The following is a 6054-nucleotide window of genomic DNA, read 5'->3' as shown; positions in this document are numbered from 1 at the left end:
TGTTCTGCGATCCGTCACCGGATTTCAGACATTTGTCATGTTAAATGTCGGCGATTTGACAATTGCGATAATTTTTTGATGACGTACTGCTGTCTTTTTATGTTATCTTAAATGGAAAGCGAAAAGAAGCTTCATGAAGTCAGACTTCTGACGTGTTTAAATACAAAGGCCCGTATTCAATATGTTTCACTCCCGCGATACTTTTTCGCCTCCCTGACTTTCCAGCTACATCACGTTTTGCAGGTGAAAAAAGTATGGCGCGCGTCCCCGCTTATCCCCATATTCAATTTGAAAGGGCGCTAAAACGGGACCAGGCGAAACTTAAATAGGCGAAAAGTGCTGTCAGATTTGGGGAAATCAGCCTGACACCCCTCAAAACATGCACTGACATGGGGGTTCACTATGGATACCCCCGAATAGGCCTGCTGAAGGTATTTGGGGTACTTAAATGTTCTCAATAGCTTGTAATTGGCGTCTTTGCATAAGTGGTGAAAAATAGCATTTTGATGTTATTTTTGGTGAAAATAACTAGTCCCCGCAAATTTGCAGTACATGAAAATGGGGGGTAGCATATTTAAAAGTTGCTAAAGTGAATTTTTAAAAATCATGAAAAATGCACCTGCCGCAATCACCTGCAATCAAAAAACCACCTGGGGCATACTTGGGGACCCCCCTGGAGTCTATTTCGCTAGGTTTTAACTTTGTCCAGCAACTTTGGTTTGTTTTCACCCCCAAAATGAAAGTACTTTATTGGGGTGTTCTCAAGTGTTTTGGTTTTTTTTAAATAATAATTTTGACACAATTCACCTTTGGGGGACTGTCTTAAGGCGTTACCAGGGTTCCCGCAACGTTGCACCCCAAAACCCCAGTTCTGCACTTTTTTCCGCCTGCTATTCATTGGCAAAAGTTTTCCACCGGGGCCATTGTATTGACTTTCCGCCTAGGCGAGAAGTCTTTGAAATTGAATACGGCGGAAAGTTTCCGCCTGGCAAAATGACATCATCCACGATACTTTTTCACCAAAACTGACTTTTCGCCTCAAATTGAATACGGACCAAAGAGTGGCTTGAATGTATGCGCTCTCAAACTCTTGTGTGTAACATATGTAACGATACTTACTTATTAGTTATTGTGGTCTAATTGATGTGCCTTACTTAGGAGTGCCTTGATATTAATCAACTTACCCTGCTCACGCGCTGACGCAGCTGATCTTATTAAATCTATCAGCGTGCACCACATATGACAGAACGTGTATACTTCTCAGAACAACTGTGTTAATTCATAAGCATTCATGTTCATACAAGGAATGCCTTAATATAAATCAATTGAAAGTATTTTTTCCACGTATATGTTCCGGATGTTTGACCTCATTAAATCTGCCAGTATCTATTGAGGAAGGCAATGTTATAAATCAGCAGTGCACAATAGATGTATGTGTGCACTTCTTAAACTAACCTTGTTGAACTTATAAATTGTTCGTTACAGTTGACAATTACTGTGTCATAAATACTGTAGATAGCACACACCCATGGCTTTGTCAAAGTTCCCAATAGCAATTAATAATACGCTGTTAGAAAATAACTAAATACCAGAACTTCCTTATTGCACTATGCCTTTCATCAATCTATAAGCTGACAAGGGATGCCTTCTAGTCAAGTAAGTGCGACTACATATAATTAAGCAATTGTATTTTTCTACTCACAAATCAGACTATACTATACAGAGGACTGACATAAACCAGAACACAGTCTAATAAATTCGGTTTTACTGTGCTCAATGCCACTGAACACATGTATCTGTATAGATAAGTGCAACTGCTAAATAAAATATATATTACACAGAGGTCTGGTATAATCCAGGACACAATCTAATGAGGCCGGAATGATTATGTCCGTATGTGACTGTAAACACGCGTGTGCATATGCTTCTAAAGCTGGCCACACACTAGACCAACTTACATCCAACCATCCAACTAGTTGATTGGTTGGAATGAAAATCTGGTAAGGGATGAAAGCAAATGACAATCAGCAATTTGCTCCCAAATGCCGGAAAATGGACGAAAACTGTTGTTTGAACAAATTGTTTTGATCAAACATTTAACAAACTTGTCCGACGACCATTTTCATCTGTTTTCTGGCATTTAGGAGCAAATTGCTGATCATCAGTTACTCCCGTATGTTACCAGATTTTCATTCCAACCAATCGACTAGTTGGCTGGCTGGCTGGATGAAAGTTGGTCTAGTGTGTGGCCAGCTTTAGAATCAATAAATATACGTGATTCATAACTTACATTACTAATACTGCTTTTCCTCCAAAGTCCAGGGTCAGACCTGGGTTTTCAGACATGGGCCCTGATTCAGAGCCAGCAGCTGGAAATGTGTCTAAACTAGAGGCTGCCAGTACGGATGCCCAAATGCAGAACAGGAGTCCTCTGGCAGCTAACATAGGGCCTGATTCAGAGCCGCTCGCTCTGATAGAGCGCTCGCTCTGAATCAGGGCTGGGCTATTTTTTTTTTTTTAACGGCCTCCTGGCCGCTCGCATAGCTGTGGGTGACCACCCACAGCTATAGCGAGCGGCCAGGAAGATGGTCGCGATGGTCAAGACCATCGCGATCATCAGGCTTGTGACGAGACCCTTGTGGTAGGGTCTCGTTGCCGTAAGCCCCAGAGAGATTTCGGCTCTAACAGAGCCAAAATCTCTCCCACTGACATCACTCGTGATGTCAGTGGGGCCGGCCCCAGATTGAGGCGTTCACTTGGGAACGCCTCCGTTTGGGCAGCCACTCCCCCGCCCCGCCCACCAAAGGGGGCATGCTGTCACTCAACATCGACAGCACGCCCCCTTTGTTGCGAGACCTGGAGCGACGGAGTGCCCGATGCTATCCAGGTCTCGCGCATGCGCACGACGGAGCCGGCTCCATCGTGCGCATGCGCACTGGCCCACCATCGACCCGGTTGCGAGTGCTCAGCGCTTGCGACCGGGTCTGAATCAGGCCCTTGGTTCTAACCCAGATCAGACATGGTTTACACAGCACCATTAATCTGGGTTATTCTCAGGTCAGCCCCGTTCCCACTGAACCCGGGTCTGCCCTGCTAAACTTGTGAGGTCATAAAAAGTGGGAGGTGACTGCTCCACAACCACCAATCAGCTCATTTTAGGCATGACTCAGGTCGGATAACCCGGGTTGCGCCGTTTACACTGCACCATTACCCAGGTCCATCCTGGGTCTGACCCTGGTAGCTAGGGTTGGATTGCTGGGTCACTAGACCCGGGTTATTTTTAAGGGACCCTTTTACACTGAGCTGTGACCCGGGCAGACCCAGCAATAACCCGAGTTTTAGCTCTGGTGTAAAAGGGGTATAAGATAGGATTTCTCTAATCCGTTACTAAGAAATTTGTTACATTATTTTAGTATGAACACACACTGATACTAATTGAAACAATTAGAACAATTTGAATATGTTATGTATCAAATATACCCCCTTTATACTGGAACTAAAACTCTGGTTATTACAGTGTTAAACAACAAAAAAGAGAAAAACTATGGCTATTATCTGGGGCACTCTTAGGTAATAATTATAGTGAGATTAAGACATACCTTTTATTAGTACCTTTAAAATAATCATGTACCATATAGCTATCTCAATAATTAAATGGAATATTCCATCATAGACAAACAGATTTCATCAATCATAATGAAATCTGAAGGCGAATTAAGAGTTCATTACACACTCAGAATTTGGGTGTGTTTGATTAAAACTATAAACTTCTATACTAATTCGCCGTGTGCAAAACCACTCCCAATTATATAACTACAGCACCTGGTATTCCCTGGAGGTCACCCTGCCAGGTACTGACCAGGCCAAATGCAGTTTAGCTTCCAAGATCAGACGGGATTGGGCAATCACGCATAGTATGGCTGTAGGTAAATTAGGGAAACTTGCACAATTGTCAGATCAAAGCAGTATATATATCACGCTTGGCCTATTGGTTGATCCTAAGAGCATATGTATTTAAATCATTAGTCACTAATTGTCAATACGGAGGAGGTGAACAAGCCCTCTGCCGGGCGAAACGCGCGTCCTCACTGCTACTTACACTATCCGGATTTCCAGCCAGTGCACGGGCTGGACGCCGCAGAGTTCTGGATGCAGGAGCGGTATTGTATCATTTTGCATTCTGACATAGTAGGACCTCTGTGTCCTTATACCCGCTTCATTGCGAGGATCGGATTGCAGGAGTGATATTTATTTATTTATATACTGACATAGCAGGACATTTGTGTCCTAGGACCTATATTTATTGTCTATCTAACATCTTATAAGTGATCTCTCAGTATGATATGCTGATTTCAGCCTTAACAACTCTATATATATACACTAGAGACCCATTATCAATTCTGTCTTTGTTATTTGCATATGATCATGTGCCAAATTGCACCCTTTTTTCACTGGTTGTGATTCAAAAACTTTATATATTCCATATATTTCTCATTTGTACACCTATATCCAAGCTAGCTTATTAGCATTATATTTCTTCACAATCTCTCTTACTTTATTGTGGAGAGATACTGTGTATCACTTATGATTATATTAATAATTGTGGTCCTTGTTGGTTTGATTCACAAATTCTGTTTTTCTCAAGTTCCCCATACATCAGCAATCTGAAAACCACAATTGAACAATTTGAAGATTTATTGCCCGATCTTAGGATTTCCCAATCGAGCAATCTGCGCCCATACACTACAGATCTTTTTCAGTGATTTGCAGATCGATTGCAGCAAACACAGATCTGGCAATCTTGAAAGGCCCATCATTTTGCTAGAAACGGTCTGCAAATCTGCTGATCATGTCCATACACTAGCAATCTACAGCCCCAATCCATCTGTGAAATCCAACATGTTGGACAATCTGATTAAACAATTCCAATCACTTTTTGGTTGCAATCTGCGATCTCTGAAGCCCATACATTGCAGATTTTTATACACAATCGATTGCAAATTGCACGATTGCTGCAATCCATCTCTGATGTATGGGCGCCTTCACTGGTGGATCTAATTATGCAAATCAACTGATTGATATGGGGACAATAAAACCCACCTGTCCAGGATTTTGATGTATATTTGTCATTTCCGAGTGACACTCACTATATCTATGTGATTTTCCTACAAATGACTTTTACTTATTGAATTCTTACCAGGACCTATATTAATTTCTACAGAGACAGCGAGTTCTGTTTTCTAAATTTTGATGGTCTGATACTTACTGTGTCATTAAATATTCTTCTGTACATTATACCAATTACAATTATTAGGTGGTAATATATTTTACCATTCATTTGGTTCTTCCAAATACTGCTCCTAGTTTGATTGACTATATTATTTCAGTTTATTACAAGATATTTTGTCGGACTTATTCTATATGTCCCTTATACGGCTCCAAAGAATGCATAATACGTATTATTTACCTCCTCATTTTAATTAGGGGGTTTACAAGCATATAATAATATAATACCTGTACAATATGTTTGGTGAAATTTTGTGATTAATCCAATACACAAGTGGTACAAATAAAGTCTGCCTGTGCATTCTTTTTTTAGAAGCTGTTAAATACCATCAAATGGACTATTAATGATATTAGTCCTATATATATACTGCTTTGATCTGACAATTGTGCAATTTTCCCTAATTTACCTACAGCCATACTATGCGTGATTGCCCAATCCCGTCTGATCTTGGAAGCTAAACTGCATTTGGCCTGGTCAGTACCTGGCAGGGTGACCTCCAGGGAATACCAGGTGCTGTAGTTATATAATTGGGAGTGGTTTTGCACACGGCGAAGCAGTATAGAAGTTTATAGTTTTAATCAAACACACCCAAATTCTGAGTGTGTAATGAACTCTTAATTCGCCTTCAGATTTCATTATGATTGATGAAATCTGTTTGTCTATGATGGAATATTCCATTTAATCATTGAGATAGCTATATGGTACATGATTATTTTAAAGGTACTAATAAAAGGTATGTCTTAATCTCACTATAATTATTACCTAAG

The 6054-nt window shown here is 40.8% G+C and overlaps 2 pseudogenes; one reads left to right on the top strand and one right to left on the bottom strand.

The window, feature by feature from the left end:
* Positions 1-3810: 3810 nt before the first annotated feature.
* Positions 3811-3928, bottom strand: LOC148502762 (5S ribosomal RNA; annotated as a pseudogene).
* A 1763-nt stretch (positions 3929-5691) lies between these two features.
* On the top strand, positions 5692-5809 carry LOC148502761 (5S ribosomal RNA; annotated as a pseudogene).
* Positions 5810-6054: the final 245 nt, after the last annotated feature.

The sequence above is a fragment of the Taudactylus pleione genome, unplaced genomic scaffold, assembly GCF_031769625.1.
Source record: "Taudactylus pleione unplaced genomic scaffold, aTauple2 ptg000484l, whole genome shotgun sequence".
NCBI classification, from domain to species: Eukaryota; Metazoa; Chordata; class Amphibia; order Anura; family Myobatrachidae; genus Taudactylus; species Taudactylus pleione.
Note: the sequence above shows the minus strand (reverse complement) of the source record. Positions and strands in the feature narration are given on the sequence as shown.